At 38.9% G+C, this 19,826-nt stretch overlaps 1 protein-coding gene across 4 annotated transcripts in view; it reads right to left on the bottom strand.

Annotated features, from left to right (window-relative positions):
* Positions 1-19,826, bottom strand: part of HTR7 (5-hydroxytryptamine receptor 7) — a 79,610-nt gene that overhangs the window by 8,945 nt on the left and 50,839 nt on the right. The gene's annotated exons all lie outside the window — the stretch shown is intronic.

The raw sequence follows: 19,826 nt of genomic DNA, 5'->3' as shown, positions 1-19,826 counted from the left end.
CTGCCGGTGTTTGGCCTCGGAGCCCTCTGTCTGTAATGCCAGGCCATGCTCTTCTTGAACCTCGCAGCCTCTCCGATTCCATGCAGTGAACCAAAGGTTAAACATCCGCCCTCCCCCTCCCCCCCCATGACCACTGCCACGGAAATCAGCCAGGAACAAAATGTCAAGCCTGACGCGGGATGTGGTGACACATCCTCACAAATTAACCAAGGTCTACCACGCTCTGATATTATACACCCACTGATCTCCCAGGCTGTCTTAATTCAGACAGGCTTTCAATTCATTTTAACTTCCCCTTTGCACGGTAGCAAGAGCATTTCTTTAAGATCACAGACATTTGTGAGATATTAAGGAAATCCTAGGGCTCTGGAATGGAAAGTAGCAAGTAATCTTTTTTTGTTGTTGTTATGCCCAGAAAATTCTCACACAAGAGTAATGTCGGAAGAATCTATAAAATAAAAACAGCCTACCTCGTCTCTCCTCTCCTGAGAAGGATCACAAAAAAGGGGCACAATTCTGAAAAATAGGAGGTAAAGCCAATGTTTTTTCTGTGCTTAGCTCTACATAGAGAATAAATATTTCTCCGTCTCTCTTATCAAGGATTTCCAATGCAGAAGAGACTCAGCAAACAGAAAACATGCACAGCAAGATGTTTTTGCTAAATGTTTAATGGTTTTCAGCTTTCCAAATCTGTTTTTTTCTCTGTGTATTTAATGGTCTTAGCTTCTATTTTGGGGAGAATGCAAAGAGCCCGTAAGAAGCCAAGACAGGTAAAAGCTGGTCATTTTGTTGCTTTTTTCATTTCATGGATGTATATAAAAGATACAGTCTTAACACAGGAAAAGGAAAGGTAGAGAGCCCCCAAATTACCAACAGGTTATTTTCTGGAAGTGTCTCAGCTGGTGGGTTGGAACTTTAAAAATAATTATTTGGTGCTAGAAATAGCCTCACATGTTTTGCTTAAATTATCCCACAAAAGTCAAAAAATCATACTTTCACCATGAAAATTAGCATCACTGCAGCACTTACAACAAGGCAAAATTGAAATATTAGCAAAAAGGAATCAGCCACATTTGCCTATTCACTGAGAATATTTATTCATTCCTTCAACAAATATTAATTGAGCTCCTTCTGTATGCCAGGTGCTGTTTTAAAAGCTGCAGATGTGGCAATGAATAAAAGAGACACAAATCTTGAAGCCAGGTGCTTGGGGTAATCACGTTGGGTCGAACGGGAGGACTGCGGCTTGTGGTAGCGTGGAAGGGGCTCCCGCTTCTTTCCAAGGATTCAGGTGTCGGTGGCGCGGGTTCATTTCACAACCTCTAGATCCCCTTCCTCGATCAAGCTGACTCACAAGCACTATCCCTAGGTTTATCAGGTATAACTAGGATGAAGGTTTGGCTCCCAAACAGAATGAAGGATGAGAAAGAGGGCGGTTCTTCTGAGAACACAAGAATTAGAGCTGAAGAGGAAGGGGAAAGAGCAAAGGAGGGAGGAAAGAGGGAGCAAGGAAGGGAAATGCAGAGTAGACTTTGCTGTTTGGGGAATTATCTAAAATTATCTGAGTTTTGTGTTGTGGGAAAATTTTTAAGAAAATTAAAACACACACACACGCACAAACCGGTAAATGAGGAAATCCCTAAAGCAAGGTGTTGGAACTGACTGGAAGCATACGGTTAATTTGATCCCTGCCCTGAGATATTCCTTTTTTTTTTTTGCTTTGGTTCAGGCTTTTCCTGCTGGAACTGCTTTGCAGACCTCTCTTTTCAGATCTCGTATTTGTTCTCTATCAATTCCTGTGGATGGACATAGCCTTTTGGCTCCTTCTTTGTTTCCCAGCTCCCCCCAGCAAGCCTTTGCCAGGACTTGGATTTTGATTATCTTCTCTCTGCCTGTAGCCACAGGCACAAGCTGTTTGTTCCCAAGCCTGGATCTAGCTTCCTGGATATCAACCAAGGCAGGAGGTCTAACAGAGACCAGTTCCTACAGTTCCCCAAGTGGCCACCAGATGGCATTGTGAGACCATCTTACACCTACTTACGGCGGGGGGGGGGGGGGGGGGGGATCGGGATGTGGGTCCTTAGGGCAATTGGTGTTTACTGGAAGGAGGAAGGAGGATCACTGTGGATGAGAAAAGTTATATTTTAATTGTGGGGTTATACAAAAAAATTAGCAAGCCTGGAATTCACAACCTCGTAAACTATTCTTGAGGAAATCCGTTCAGTTTTCCCTTCCATCCTTCACATACTCTTTACTCAAACAGGGAATTCCATCTTCAGGCTTAATTAAATCCAGCCTCTCTTCTGCTCCCATAAATAATATGGAATTCACAAAGATTAACCCTGAGAGATTAATTGAGTACCCAAGGACATCTCACAATATTAAATAATCTCATGAGCGCAGCATGCTTTTTCATATTCTAATGTACTTAGTCTGACTTATATTGCATTTCAGTGATGTGGGTCGGCCCGTATTTGATCCTTCCTGAATGTATAAATTATATTCCATAAACTCCTATTTTAGACTCCATTATCTAGTTGCATCAAGTCACGTCCTACAGTAAGGCAGGTAGAGTTACTTTTGTAGTTTCCTGGGTACCACCTGGTGAGACCTTTGAAGGCTAAAATCAATCGAAAGATGATTTTTAAAAATGCATGAGTGTTCATTAAAGTGTCTGGAAATAAAAAAATAAACAAAAGTCAACACATTTTTAAAAATCAATTAACAATTAGAAATATTATGAAAGGAAGTAACTCTATTCACAGCAACAATCAAGGAATTAAAATATCTAGATAAATGTTTTAAATGTCAGGGCCTACATGAAGAACATGTTTTAAATGCCACGGCCTACTGAAAGAACTAAAAGAATGCTTGAATCCATAGGGAATTTTTAAAAAATACAACCCAGTGTTATAAAAGTGCCAATTTCCCCTCAATTAATCTAAAACTAATACACAACTCTACTGGAAAATTCCAGCAGGACTTTTCTTCATTTGATCAAATGATTTTTAGTTCATCAAGTAAATATGGAAAAAGCAGAAAATCTGAAAAAGAAGAAAATTGAAGAGATACTTATTCTATTTAAAAAAATAGTATAAAGCCACAGAAACAAAAACTCAGTAATAATGACTCAGAAATAGGTCAATTGAATAGAACACAGCGCAGAAACAGATTCAAATATATAAGGGAATAATATAAGAAAATGAGTCACTTTAAATCAGTAGTAAAATGGTATATGTATTCTTGAAGTCTGACAACTGGCTAGCAATTGGGGTAAGTAAAAATAAAACTGGCTTATGTTTCTCCTTATTCAAAAATAAATCCCAGATGGATCAAAGATTATCGTGTAAAAAAGTTAAAATCTAAGGCTACTATGAGGAAATACGGGGAAGTATTTCTTCAATCCTGGAAGGACAATGCTCATTCTTAACTGTGATACAAAAGCTTAAAACTACAAAATGACATAGTGATTAAATTTTTGACAAAAATTTTATACACAAAAACAAGTGACATTTAGTTTAAATTAAAAATCACTGTGTGCAGGGGGCGGAGCAAGATGGTGGAGGAGTAGGAGACCTGGATTTCATCTGGTCGCAGGAATTCAGCTGAATAGGGATCAAACCATTCTCAACACCTACGAACTCAACAGAAGATCGAAGAGGAGAGTAGCAACAACTCTCTGAACAGAGAAGCAACCACTTACTGGAAGGTAGGATGTGCGGAGAAGTGAATCCGAGGCGATATTCGGGAGGATAGACGGCGGGGGAGGGGCTCCGCCGGCCGCTTCTGGCAAGTGCTAGAGCCACGGAGCACAAGATCGGACCTTTTAGAAGTCCGCTCCGCTGAGGGACGTCGCTGCAGTGGCTACGCAGGGGGTGGAACCCTCGCAGGACAGGGTGGTCTCAGGACCCTCGGGGTCACAGAAAGACCCGGGGTGCCTGAGTGCGGCAGAGCTCCCAGGTATCGGAGCAGGGAAGCCGGCTGCAGAGACAGAGCCGAGGCGCGGGCTCTCAGCTCGGGGTGGCCATAAACTGTGATCGGTGACAGTCGGGCCACTGCTCCTCCAGCAGGGACACAACAAGCGGCAGAGCCGGGGAGACTCCCCTTCCTCCCCTGGGAGGAGCGGCGCAGGAGCGCACCGCAGGGATCTGCTGGGTTTGGAGACTCCGCACGGGGTCAGGTGCCAGAGAGAAAGGCTCAGTCACAGGCCGGGTGAGCACGGAGTGTGGCCAGAGACCGGGGAGATGGGAGTGACTGCTTTTCTCTGGGGGCGCACTGAGGAGCGGGGCCCCAAGTTCTCAGCTCCTCCGGGCGGAGATTGGGAGGCCACCATTTTCACTGTCATCCTCCAAAGCTGTACCGAGAGCTTGCAGGGAACAAAAGCTCCTGAGAGCAAACCCCAGCAGCTTGCTTAGCCCAGACGACAAGGGCCGGGCAATTCCACCTCCGGCAAAGACATTTGGGAACCACGGCAACAGGCCCCTCCCCCAGAAGATCAGCACCAACAGCCAGCCAAGACCAAGTTTACCGATCAAGGAGAACGGGAGAATTCCAGCGCTAGGGGAATACTGCACATAGAATTCATGGCTTTTTTACCATGATTCATTAGTTTTTCAAAGTTAATTTTTAACTGTTTTTTTTTTGAATTTTTCTTTTTCCCTTTTTCAAACAACATCTTATCAATCCCTTTTTTAAAAAAAACATTTTTTATTTTTCATTTTTAGAGTCATATTTTTATCCCTGCATAGTAGTTACCCTTATTTTTGGCATATATATATAAGTTGTTCTCTCTTTAAAATTTTCAGATACAATTTCTTCTAACAGATCAAAATATACCCTAAATCACTAGTGTATGGCTTTGTTCTATTTTCCTGCCTGATCACATTCTCTCCCTTTTCTTTTTTTTTTTCTTTTTCTTTTTAAATCTTCTTCTTTCTTTTTAAAAACAACTTATCAATTCCTTTTATAAAATCTTTTATAATTTTCATCATTACAGTCATCTGCCATCCCTTCATTGTACCAACCCTTACTTTGTACATATATAAGTCTTTCTTCCTTTAAAATTTTAGCAGGCACTTTCTTCTAACAGACCAAATTATGCCCATAAGCTAGTGTGTGGCACTGATCTATGCACTAGTCTGATCATATTTGATCATGTTCTGTTTTTTTTTTTGTTTTGTTCTGTTTTTGTTTGTTTTTATCTTTTTCTTTTTCCTTCTTTTTTTTTTCTCTCTTCTTTCTTTCCCTTTCTTGTCCCCTGGTTTCAGGTCTTTTCTGATTTGTATACAGTATATTTGCTGGAGACATTCTTAACCTGTTAGCATTCTGTTCCCTCATTCATCTGTTCTCCTCTGGACAAAATGACAAGACGAAAAAAAACACCTCAGCTAAAAGAACAAGAGGTAGTACCGTCTGCCAGGGACCTACTTAATACTGACATTAGTACGATGTCGGACCTAGAGTTCAGAATCATGACTTTAAAGATACTAGCTGGGCTTGAAAAAAGTGTGGAAGTTATTAGAGAAACCCTTTCTGGAGAAATAAAAGAACTAAAATCTAACAAAGTGGAAATCAAAAAGGCTATTAATGAGGTGCAATTAAATGAGGGCACTAACTGCTAGGATAAATGAGGCAGAAGAAAGAATCAGTGATATAGAAGACCAAATGATGGAAAATAAAGAGGCTGAGGAAAAGAGAGATACACAACTACAGGATCACGAAGGCAGAATTTGAGAGATAAGTGATACGATAAGACAAAACAACATTAGAATAATTGGGATCCCAGAAGAAGAAGAAAGACAGAGAGGGGCAGAAGGTATATTGGAGCAAATAATAGCAGAGAACTTCCCTAATGTGAGGAAGGAAACAGGCATCAAAATCCAGGAGGCACAGAGAACCCCTCTCAAAATCAATAAAAATAGGTCAACACCCTGACAGCTAATAGTAAAACTTACGAGTCTCAGAGACAAAGAGAAAATCCTGAAAGCAGCTCGGGAGAAGAGATATGTAACGTACAATGGTAGAAACATTAGATTGGCAACAGACCTATCCACAGAGACCTAGCAGGCCAGAAAGGACTGGCATGATATCTTCAGAGCACTAAACGAGAAAAATATGCAGCCAAGAATACTATATCCAGCTAGGCTATCATTGAAAATAGAAGGAGAGATAAAAAGCTTCCAGGACAAACAAAAACTAAAGGAATTTGCAAACACGAAACCAGCCCTCCAAGAAATATTGAAAAGGGTTGTCTAAGCACAGAGAGAGCCTAAAAGCAGCAGAGACCAGAAAGGAACACAGACAATATACAGTTAACAGTCACCTTACAAGCAATACAATGGCACTAAATTCATATCTTTCAATAGTTACCCTGAATGTAAATGGGCTAAATGCCCCAATCAAAAGACACAGGCTATCAGACTGGATTAAAAGACAAGACCCATCCATATGCTGTCTGCAAGAGACTCATTTTAGACCCAAAGACACCCCCAGATTGAAAGTGAGGGGATGGAAAACCATTTACCATGCTAATAGACACCAAAAGAAAGCTGGGGTGGCAATCCTGATATCAGACAAATTAGATTTTAAAACAAAGACTGTAATAAGAGATGAAGAAGAACACTATATCCTACTTAAAGGGTCTATCCAACAAGAAGATCTAACAATTGTAAATATCTATGCCCCGAACATGGGAGCAGCCAATTATATAAGGCAATTAATAACAAAAGCAAAGAAACACATTGACAACAATACAATAATAGTGGGGGACTTTAACACCCCCCCGACTGAAATGGACAGATCATCTAAGCAAAAGATCAACAAGGAAATAAAGACTTTAAATGAAACACTGGACCAAATGGACTTCACAGACATATTCAGAACATTCCATCCCAAAGCAACAGAATACAGATTCTTCTGTAGTGCCCATGGAACATTCTCCAGAACTGATCACATCCTAGGGCACAAATCAGGTCTCAACCGGTACCAAAAGACTGGGATCATTCCCTGCATATTTTCAGACCACAATGCTTTGAAACTAGAACTCAATCACAAGAGGAAAGTTGGAAAGAACTCAAATACATGGAGGCTAAAGAGCATCCTACTAAAGAATGAATGGGTCAACCAGGATATTAAAGAAGAATTAAAAAAATTCATGGAAACCAATGAAAATGAAAATACAACTGTTCAAAATCTTTGGGATACAGCAAAGGCAGTCCTGAGAGGAAAGTATATAGCAATACAAGACTTTCTCAAGAAACAAGAAAGGTCTCAAATACACAACCTAACCCTACACCTAAAGGAGCTGGAGAAAGAACAGCAAATAAAGCCTAAACCTAGCAGGAGAAGAGAAATCATAAAGATCAGAGCAGAAATCAATGAACTAGAAACCAAAAGAACAGTAGAACAGATCAACGAAACTAGGAGCTGGTTCTTTGAAAGAATTAACAAGATTGATAAACCCCTGGCCAGACTGATCAAAAAGAAAAGAGAAATGACCCAAATCAACAAAATCATGAATGAAAGAGGAGAGATCACAAGCAACACCAAAGAAATACAAACAATTATAAGAACATATTATGAGCAACTCTATGCCAGCAAATTAGATAACCTGGAAGAAATGGGTGCATTCCTAGAGATGTATCAACTACCAAAATTGAACCAGGAAGAAACAGAAAACCTGAACAGACCTATAACCACTAAGGAAATTGAAGCAGTCATCAAAAATCTCCCAACAAACAAAAGCCCAGGGCCAGATGGCTTCCCAGGGGAATTCTACCAAACATTTCAAGAAGAATTAATACCTATCCTCCTGAAACTGTTCCAAAAAATAGAAATGGAAGGAAAACTTCCAAACTCATTTTATGAGGCCACCATTACTTTGATCCCAAAACCAGACAAAGACCCCATCAAAAAGGAGAATTACAGACCAATATCCTTGAGGAACATGGAGGCCAAAATTCTCACCAAAATACTAGCCAGTAGGATCCAAGAGTACATTAAAAGGATTATTCACCATGACCAAGTGGGATTTATCCCTGGGCTGCAAGGCTGGTTCAACATCCGCAAATCAATCAACGTGATACAATACATTAACAAAAGAAAGAACAAGAAATCATAGGATCCTCTCAATAGATGCAGAAAAAGCATTTGACAAAGGACAGCATCCTTTCTTGATCAAAACTCTTCAGAGTACAGGGATAGTGGATACATACCTCAATATCATAAAAGCCATCTATGAAAAACCTACAGCGAATATCATTCTCAATGGGGAAAAGCTGAGAGCTTTTCCCCTAAGGTCAGGAACGCGGCAGGGATGTCCACTCTCACCACTGCTATTCAACATAGTATCAGAAGTCCTAGCCACAGCCATCAGACAACAAAAAGAAATCAAAGGCATCCAAATCGGCAAAGAGGAAGTCCAACTCTCACTCTTTGCAGATGATATGATACTGTATGTGGAAAACCCAAAAGACTCCACCCCAAAACTGCTAGAACTCATACAGGAATTCAGTCAAGTAGCAGGATATAAAATCAATGCACAGAAATCAGTGGCATTCCTATACACCAACAACAAGACAGAAGAGAGACAAATCAAGGAGTCGATCCCATTTACAATTGCACCCAAAACCATAAGATACCTAGGAATAAATTTAACCAAAGAGGCAAAGGATCTGTACTCAGAAAACTATAAAATACTCATGAAAGAAATTGAAGAAGACACAAAGAAATGGAAAAACGTTCCATGCTCATGGATTGGGAGAATCAACATTGTGAAGATGTCAATGCTACCTAGAGCAATCTACACATTCAATGCAATCCCCATCAAAATACCATCCACTTTTTTCAAAGAAATGGAACAAATAATCCTACAATTTGTATGGAACCAGAAGAGACCCCGAATAGCCAGAGGAATCTTGAAAAAGAAAACCAAAGCTGGCGGCATCACAATTCCGGACTTCCAGCTCTATTACAAAGCTGTCATCATCAAGACAGTTTGGTACTGGCACAAAAACAGACACATAGATCAATGGAACAGAATCGAGAGCCCAGAAATGGACCCTCAACTCTATGGTCAACTCATCTTTGACAAAGCAGGAAAGAATGTCCAATGGCAAAAAGACAGTCTCTTCAACAAATGGTGTTGGGAAAATTGGACAGCCACATGCAGAAGAATGAAACTGGACCATTTCCTTACACCACACACAAAAATAGACTCCAAATGGTTGAAAGACCTAAACGTGAGACAGGAGTCCATCCAAATCCTAAAGGAGAACACAGGCAGCAACCTCTTCGACCTCAGCCACAGCCACTTCTTCCTAGAAACATCACCAAAGGCAAGGAAAGCCAAGGCAAAAATGAACTATTGGGATTTCATCAAGATAAAAAGCTTTTGCACAGCAAAAGAAACAGTCCACAAAACCAAAAGACAACCGACAGAATGGGAGAAAATATTTGCAAATGACATATCAGATAAAGGGCTAGTATCCAAAATCTATAAAGAACTTATCAAACTCAACACCCAAAGAACAAATGATCCAATCAAGAAATGGGCAGAAGACATGAACAGACATTTTTCCAAAGAAGACATCCAAATGGCCAACAGGCACATGAAAAAGTGCTCAACATCGCTCGGCATCAGGGAAATCCAAATCAAAATCTCCATGAGATACCACCTCACACCCGTCAGAATGGCTAAAATTAACAAGTCGGGAAACGACAGATGTTGGCGGGGATGCGGAGAAAGGGGAACCCTCCTACACTGTTGGTGGGAATGCAAGCTGGTGCAACCACTCTGGAAAACAGTATGGAGGTTCCTCAAACAGTTGAAAACAGAGCTACCATACAATCCAGCAATTGCACTACTGGGTATTTACCCCAAAGATACAAATGTAGGGATCCGAAGGGGTACGTGCACCCCAATGTTTATAGCAGCAATGTCCACAATAGCCAAACTGTGAAAGAGCCAAGATGTCCGTTGACAGATGAATGGATAAAGAAGAAGTGGTATATATACACAATGGAATATTATGCAGCCATCAAAAGGAATGAGATCTTGCCATTTGCAACGACGTGGATGGAAAAAAAAAAAAAAAAAAAAAAAAAAAAAAAAAAAAAAAAAAAAAAAGAGGGAGAAATTTTAAATAAAAAAAAAACAAACGGAGGGTTGCTGGAGTGGTGGGGGGTGGGAGGGAGGGGGTGGCTGGGTGATAGACATTGGGGAGGGTATGTGCTATGGTGAGCACTGTGAATTGTACAAGACTGATGAATCACGGATCTGTACTTCTGAAACAAATAATGCAAAATATGTTAAGGAAAAAAAAAAGAAGAAGATAGCAGGAGGGGAAGAATGAAGGGGAGTAAGTCGGAGGGGGAGACGAACCATTAGAGACGATGGACTCTGAAAAACAAACCGAGGGTTCTAGAGGGGAGGGGGTGGGGGGATGGGCTAGCCTGGTGATGGGTATTAAAGAGGGCACATTCTGCGTGGAGCACTGGGTGTTATGCACAAACAATGAACATGGAACACTACATCAAAAGCTAATGATGTAATGTATGGTGATTAACATAACAAAAAATTATTAAATAAAAAATCACTTTGTGCATAGTTAAAAGTCAAATGACAAACTCCAAGTCCAAATAATAATATCTCAATATTCACAGATCCCTTACAGGTCAATGAGAAAAAGACAACCATCCCAATAAAAATACTGAAGCAATTAAACAAAGAAGAAATAAGAACATCCAAAAAGCGCTTGGAAATATGTGCGATTTCACTAATAATCAGAGAGATGCAAATTTTTAAATGATTTTTGGGCATTTGTCAATTTTTAAGAAAGACAAAAGCCAATATTGAGAAAGTATGAAAAAACAAACACTCTTTATTATTTTGCTAGTGGGTGTTGCAACTGGATCAAAGTTCTGGAGGGCAGTTTGGTAAGGAATATACACCAAAATTTACCTTTTGTCTCAGCAATCAGATTTCTAGGAATTTAAGAATATAACTGTACAAAAGCAAAATGATTAATGTGCAAGGATATTAACACATAGTAGAGGGGGAAAGCTGCAGTGTAAATATCAATAGGAGGTTAAAGTTGAGTACATATGCATGTATACAAAGATACAGATATGGATGTAGATGTATAATGTAACCATTAAAAATTATGACATACGTATCTATTTACTGACATGAAAACACAAAAAAGGGGAGCGAAAACAATGTCTAGTCCTAAAAGACAAGTAACAGAGCGTCATATATTGTATTAATCTTTTTATGTAAAACTAGGTGTTTATATGAGTGTGTGTGTGTGTGTGTGTGTGTGTGTGTGTGTGTACTGAGATGTCTAGAAGAATACCTACCAAATATGAATGGCACTTTTATCTCAGTTGGAGAGATTTGAGTAGTTTTGGGTTTTTTTTTTTAAAGATTTTATTTATTTATTTTGAGAGAGAGAGCACATGAGAACGGGGAGGGTCAGAGGGAGAAGCAGACTCCCTGCTGATCAGGGAGCCCGATGTGGGACTCGATCCAGGGACTCCAGGATCATGACCTGAGTACTTGGATGGGAGATTTGAGTAGTTTTAAATTTTTGGGGGGGACTTGGGACTTTTCTATGCTTAATTTTTTTTGTTTTTTGTTTTTTTAAGGTTTTATTTTATTCATTAGAGAGAGAGATAGCGAGAGAGCGAATGAATACAAGCAGGGGGAGTGGGAGAAGGAGAAGCAGGCTTCCTGCTGAGCGGGGAGCCCGACATGGGCTCGATCCCAGTACCCTGGGATCATGACCTGAGCCGAAGGCAGATGCTTAACAACTGAGCCACCCAGGCGCCCCTCTAATTTTTGTTAACTGTATGTAAAAAAGAAAAGAACATCATTTTAATTTCATTTTAATTCTGAGAATAAAATAAAAGATTAGGGAGAATTCTGGGATTTCTAAGCCACCTAAGTGATTTTGGCAATACAGATGACCTGGTTCATAAAATCTTTAAAAGCCAATAATTAAATCTCAGATTGTTTTATTTGATAAACTTTCCAAAAGTGTATTATTACATTCATAAATTCACACAAAGGAAACAGAACTTACTGGCATTTAAAATCCCGTAATTAGTATATAAAGTAATATTAGTATTCAGGGAAGTGTTTGTTCAAATTATACATTCATTCTCTCAAATAGTATAAATTTATTCTCTCGTACAGTATAAATCTTACCTTTGGCGGGGGGGGGTAATCTAGATTGATTCTGAAAATTCCCTAATATGCATGGTTAATATTTGTCACAGTACATTTTATGATCATTTGTGCTCAGTATTAATTAGAAAGCAGGGTGCTTATAAAGCCTTCAGAATTTAACTTCAAAATGGATACAAATGTTAAAATACAGTAAATCTCAGAGACAAAGGCACCAAAGTATTATATAATTGAGAAATGTATGCAACTCACAACAGGGGCTCTATTAAAGAAGAGGTTTGTAGAAAAAGAGGGTTAGGCAATTATAATCTACATAAAGAAGGATTAGAACGCAAATGAATTCTGCTGCCTGTCTTCCATTCTAACTCTACAGAAATTATAGGTAATGGTTCTTCAGCAAAATGGCTTCTCCTGAGTTTTGCTGCTATAGAATAGTAAGTTAGGAGGTAAAAGAAACAGGAGAGAATTACTCTTTGGCAAGTGTTAGGCTTGAAAAAGGTCTGCACACTTAGCACACCATTTCCATGAGAAATCCTCCCTCACAGGTGAAATCCACTGGAATCTCCAGCCCAAAGTTGTCAGAATATCAGAACCACTGAGAAGTTTGGAAACCTACAGATTCCCAGACTGCTTCCACAGATGCTCTTTCAAGAAGGTCTGGAGGCCCGGGGCTTTGTATTTAGGACTGTTCTGTTCCTTATCCCATGTACTGCTGTCAGGTTGCCTTCCTTTGTTCAATTACAGAGATTTTACTCTTGTATGAAGGACTTCACTTTTACTTTATATATTTCATCTTCATGGTTTGCTTCCAGTTGGGGCCAGCAAAAGCATCACGGACCATGTCTCCGTTACGCCAGCTATTAGTTTTGTCTCCCAGTGTACTAACTGGAAGTGAGATAAGCATGGTTTTTCTGTCTTAATCAAGCTGTACATTTTTTTTAAACATACAGAATACAACAAGGTTTTGTAAACCTTTTTGACAATAAGAAATAAGAACAAGTATGTCTTATAATAAATATATTGTCCACAGTCATTCAGTACACATATATTTATGTATTTAAATAAGAAACTGAGGCACATATATATATATATACATATGTGTATGTGGGTATATAGACATAGGCATGCATATGTTTATGTACTATGAATTTAAATAGAAGTTTCACAATACCAACTTACCATTATAATTTGCAATTCACTCTCTTCTATTCTACTTCAGATTTTTAAAGCGTTGGTCTTAAGAGGCAACCCACGGAATGGGAGAAGATATTTGCAAATGACATTACAGATAAAGGGCTCGTATCCAAGATCTATAAAGAACTTCTCAAACTCAACACCCAAAAAACAAATAATCCAATCAAGAAATGGGCAGAAGACACGAACAGACACTTCTGCAAAGAAGACATACAAATGAGGCCAACAGACACATGAAAAAATGTTCAACATCACTAGCCATCAGGGAAATACAAATCAAAACCACAATGAGATACCACCTTACACCAGTTAGAATGGCAAAAATTAACAAGACAGGAAACAAGTGGGGGTTGTATGCAACTGATGAATCACTGAATTCTACCTTTGAAACTAATAATATAGTATACGTTAATTAAATTGAATTTAAATAAAATTTTAAAAAATATAAATATAAATGATAATGATGAGGGGGAGCCTGAGTGGCTCAGGTGGTTGAGCATCTGACTCTTGATCTCACCTCAGGTCTTGATCTTAGGATTGTGAGTTCAAGCCCTGCCTTGGGCATGGAGACTACTTAAAAAAATCTTCTAAAAAATGTAAAAATGGGGGCGCCTGGGTGGCTCAGTCATTGGGCATCTGCCTTCAGCTCAGGTCATGAACCCCGGGTCCTGGGATCAAGCCCCACATGGGGCTCCCTGCTCGGCGGGAAGCCTGCTTCTCCCTCTCCCACTCCCCCCGCTTGTGTTCGTTCTCTCGCTGTGTCTCTCTCTGTCAAATAAATAAATAAAATCTTTAAAAAATATATAAAAATGATGATGATGATGATGATGGTAAAAACTACAATGCTAAGTGTCTGGTGAAGACAGGAAGCAATTGTCATTCTCATATACTGCTGGTGAAAGTATAAATCGATGCAGTAACTTTGGGAAACTATTTTTTAATATATATATAAATTCTTTTTTTTACATTTTTTTAAAGATTAATTTATTTACTTGAGAGAGAGAGAGAGTGGGGGTCGGGGGGAAGGGCAGAAGGAGAGGGAGAGAGAATCCCAAGCAGGCTCCATGCTGGGTGCGGAGCTGGATGCAGGGCTCGATCCTAGGACCCTGAGATCATGACCTGAGCCGAAACCAAGTCAGACGCTTAACCAACTATGTCACCCAGGTGCCCCTATATTCTTCTACATATACAATAAACATTCATCAAAATATCAAAATACATGTATAAGAATGTTCATAGCAGCATTAATGGTAATAGCCCTGAATGAAACCAGCCTATTCCACAAGAATAAAATAAGTACAATTCCACAATAGAAGAATGGACACATACACTGTGGCATATTCATGCAGTAAATTCTATAAAACAAGAGTGAACCAACTACTGCTCAATGCACCAACATGGATGATTCTCACAAACATAATATTGAACTAAAGCAGCCCAAAAGAAAAAAAGAACACAGTTCACAAACAGGCAAAACTAACCGATGGTGACAGACCCCAGAATAGCGGTTACCTCGAGGGGACAGGGGATGTCAATGAGTAAAAGGGAGTCTCAGGAAAAGTGAGAGTTCTGGAAATGTTCTATTTCTTTATCTGGGTGTGTTACACAAATACATTCTCTTTGTCAAAATTAAGTTAGCTGTGCAGTCATGTTTTGGCAGTGTTTGGAAATGTAAATAAATGAGGTTAATTTTAAAAATTAAAAGTAAATTTTTAAGAACACATCAAACTTCCCATTTGTCATTAACCTACACATGGACCTGTTCTCTAAAACCACTGTTATAATGGGGTTCCACTATACTTTTAAACCATTTTCATCAGTGTTTCCAGGCTGTAATTACAGTGAGGACCAGTAAAAATCGAGATTCCCCGTTCTGACCCCAGTACTGAGGAAGAAAAGTGGGCAGAGGAGAGGGGGAGAAAAGACAGCAACAAAACTCAACAAAAATTTGGAAACAGATTAACAAAAGCTTCCTCTTTGAAAAACTAAATTGTAAAATAAGAAATGATAGTTTCCCTTTAGGGAGAAAATCAGGCTTAATTAAAATAAAGCAAATCACTTAAAAATTAAATAAATTAAAAATTCATATACTGTATTAGTTTACTGTTGTTATATAATTAATTACCACAATTTAGTGGCTTAAAATAACACCAAATCTGTAGGTGTTCTCACAGTTCTGTAGGGCAAAAGTCTGGGCACAGCTCCACAGGGTTCTCTACTCAGGGTCTCACCAGGCTGAACTCAAGGTGTTGGCTGGGGCTCAGGTATCATAGGCAGAGAATTCTGGCAAGTGTACAAGGTTGTCAGCAGAATTCATTTCCTTGTAGCTGCAGAACCCATAAAGGTTGCCTCTTCAAGGCCAGCAGGGTAACACCAGCTACATGTCTCAATCTCTCCGATCTTTAAATCCTCTTTGAAAAGGGCTCACCTGATTTGATCAGGCCTGCTGACAGTGAAGGGGGAGGAATTATACAGGGCACACACACGGGGAAAAGCAAATCTTGGGGCTATCTTAGAATTCTGCCTACCACTGATACTCGGTGATACAAGAAGATAAGGATACAGAAAATTTCCCCCCAAAAGAGCTCAACAGAGACCTAGTTACTACCCACTCAAGCTGAGACAAACCTTCCAGTGAGGCTAATCTTCTCTGTGCTCTATCATAAGGCAATTGTTTTCTGCTGAATTTTTCCATCATTCATTAGTGTCAACTCAGTTTTTAGCTACGTAATATGTAAAACTCTGTATCTATCAAAAACTAGCAAAGGACTTTTTTAGATAATTATAGAAAGTCATGAAAATAAATAATGTAAGAGAAGAGTGATCCCTGAATTATACTTGGTGTTTACTCATTTCAGTTGTATCTGAACTTACAATAAAGTCTGAATTTTCCCACCAAAGGATTTTATTCCTCAGAGAAAGAAGTGGAAAGCCAAAGCGTGAGCCAAAATTTTACCAACAACAATAAAACAAAGGAATGGCATAAAACTTCAGTTAAAATTTCAAAAGATCACAGGCAAGGAAAAAAAATATATATATATATATTCTGTTTTGTGATAGTACTAAGTGGCTTCTAATCCCACACCACCCCACAGAAGCAGCTGAAGAAAGACGGTAAGTGAATAAAATCCTTAAATTTCTGACTAGTATTATTTGAAGTAAATTTGAGGTGATGAGGAGCCAGTGTAAGGAAAAGCCATGAAAACCATCAAGAAGAAAAGCCCCAAAATATCATTTTAGCCAAAGTAAGAAGGAGCACCAAAATCTATTATCTTTTTAAGACACAGGGCTAAAATGGGAGATACGCCAAGGTCCAGAAGGTGGGTAATCCTTAGCCCAGTGGAATGTGCTCTGATACAGGACATTTAATGAGAATTCAGAATACAGAACAGTTCCCCACTAAGGGCTTTTCACTCAGCGGCAGCAGTCCACTCCCTTTCCCTCCCCCAATGCTCCACCTTCAGGCTATAGAAAAGTAGATACAATAAATAGTAGCTTAAAGGGAGAAAATAACTGATATCAAATAAGGCAGAATGTCAAAGAGAATTCAACCACACGATGTCAGAACAAGCACTAAGATTCAAATAACTCATGTTAAGAATGAGCCAAATGGAAAAAAAAAGATGTTACAGCAACTCTACAAACATACTACAATAATAATAGTGAAAGAAGAAAGCAACAGAACATGCATAAAACTGTTTAAAAAAAAAACAAATCAAAAAGAAAGCACACCCTTAGATTAGAAGTGGTTTTCTTACAAATACTTTTCACTGTAAAGGACCTCAATAAGGACATCTGACCCTTGAACAAGGCAGGAATTAGGGGCGCTGACCCTCTATGCAGTCAAAAATCCATATTAACTTTTGACTCCCCCCAAAATGTAATTACTCATAGCCTACTGTTGCCCAGAAGCCTTACTGATAACATAAACAGTTGATTAGCGCATATTTTGTATGTAATATGAATTATATATTCTTACAATCAAGCAAGCTAAAGAAAATAAAATGTTATGAGAAAATCATAAGCAAAAACACATTTACAGTACTATACTAATTTTTAAAAATCCACATGGAAGTGGACCCATGCAGCTCAAACCAGTGTTGTTCGAGGGTCAAATATATACATAATCACTAAGGCAGGGATTCAAAGATGAGATGCTGAAACAGCAGAATGAGATAGAAAAAGACTGTAGAGTTAGGGAAATAAATTAAGGTCAAAACACCACCAGTTCAGATCTAATAGATAAATTAGAAGCTATGAATAGAATAAACACAAGTGAAAAGCAACTCAATGGCATGAAGAGAAGGCTGGAGGTAAAATAAACAATGCAGAGAGGAAAATTTATTCACATCATTAGAGAGATGATAGACAAGGAGGACACACAAGGATAATACAACATAAGGATAACTGGTGCTCCGGGAGAAACAAAAGAACCCAACAAACAAAGTAACAACAACACAACATCAATTAGAGATGCAAAATGTTAAAAGTATACAGAGATATAATATAGGATATTTTCCTTAATTCCATGAAAGAGGTGAATACAACACAGCTGGGAAAAGTGACCTAGAATGATCATCAACAAGACCTACCCACATAAAGTTATTGAACTTCAAAACATGGAAAAACGTATACAGGCATCTGGAATGAAAAAAAGAAATCAAGAAATGTCCAGGGGGAAAACAATCAGACTGATTCTCAATAGTATCACTCCATGATGGAACATAACACAAAAATGTCTAGAAAGGTGTGAGTGTGCAAGAACATGATACCTGTTACTTAAGATTATAAGGTCAGCAAGTGGACATTCTCAAACATGAAAGAAGTTGGGGAATATAGCACCCATAAACTCATTTAGAGGGCAGGGGGACAAAATTCATCCAACCAAAAGATGAATCAAAATGAGGAATTTAGAAATAAAGAAACCATGATTATCTCCAAACCTGTTTAAATGCAGAACTAACACCTGTGGGAATTATATTAGAAAAAACAATACAAATTTTACAAAGTAAAAATAGCATAAGCCACAAGAATCAGGAGCTCAGGAAAGTGGTGTAGGATACAGTGTTAGAAGACTAATCACTTCAACTTTTGTAGTAGGGAAGTACTGATACTGTCTATAAAATTTTAACATATAGTTTCTATAAATCCAACTTCTTGATGGTTGCATATTTTCCCCATAATCTTCATGCAATCTTTTAGGAACTAATAGCATTAAAATTAACAGCCCTTACTTTAAGTTTGTACTTCTTTCATTTTAATTTTATTTTGCTTTTAAATCAAACTTTAAATAACCTGTATAATGGGATCTCCTTCCTCTAATTTTTCATCTATCAACTTTCTGTCTGTCTGTTGAGTTAGCCAACCAGAGGGCCAGCTGTTCTTCTAAGTGGACAGAAGCATAAAGAAACATCTAAAATGGTACTCACCAAATATTAACACTGTCATTTTTTCTTTCTGCACAGGGAGAGTTTAGACAAGTTGTTGCTTTCTTATTTGTGTTTTTTATAATTGCTTAAAATTTTTATGATTGAGCACACATGATTTTTAAAAAATTATTTCTCTAACATAATGAAAGTTCTTTAAAAAAAAATAATGGTTTCAGGGGCACCTGGCTGGCTCAATCGGTTACTTAAGTATCCCTACTGTTGATTTCAGCTCAGGTCTTGATCTCAACATCATGAGTTCAGGCCCTGAGTGGGGCTCCATGCTGGGTGTGGAGCCTACTTTAAAAAAAAAAACAGGTTTCAGCCAGTAATTTCATTCACCTGCCAGTTGGTTCTTCTTTACAGATCTCTCTATGAACTTGGCAAGTTTGGGATTAACTGCTGATTTTACCATACTCAATTTCTCAGAAAATTTTGCAGATCATCTTTGCACTCTAAATTCTCTTTAACTTCTTGAATTGTGAAGTACATCTTGGGAGGAAGCCGGTTCTAGGCATCCTAACGGTCTAATCTCCTAACGAGCTGCGGTGGACTACAGGTGGTTATATATTCTTTGCTGCCCTTTCAGAGGTAAACTCTTCCCCTTTCCTTTAGTCTGGGCTAGTCTTGTGACTTGCTTTACCCACAGAGAGTGGGGTAAGCGATGTGTGACTTCTGAGGCCAAGCCTCCAGGGAGCTGTAGCTTCCTCCTTCACAGCTGGGAAAACTGCCTCTTGGAAGCTCACCATGCTGACAAGAAGCCCACTCTAAGCATGTTTAAAAAAAAAAAAAAAAAAGAGCACCTTGTGAGGAGCACTGAGGAGTCAGATATGTGAGTAAAGATTTCTTGGATTTTCAGTCTGGCCCAGACACCAGCTGAATGAATGCAGCCAAATATGACCCTTATGATGTCATTTGATGTCAATGAACCACCCATGTGAACTCTGCCCAAATTCCTGACCACAGAATTTGGAACAATAATAAAGGTACATGGTGGTTTCTTATGCAACATCAGACAA

The sequence above is a fragment of the Callorhinus ursinus genome, unplaced genomic scaffold, assembly GCF_003265705.2.
Source record: "Callorhinus ursinus isolate GAN/ISIS: 27379988/994484 unplaced genomic scaffold, GSC_fseal_2.0 scaffold20, whole genome shotgun sequence".
In the NCBI taxonomy this organism is placed as follows: Eukaryota; Metazoa; Chordata; class Mammalia; order Carnivora; family Otariidae; genus Callorhinus; species Callorhinus ursinus.
Note: the sequence above shows the minus strand (reverse complement) of the source record. Positions and strands in the feature narration are given on the sequence as shown.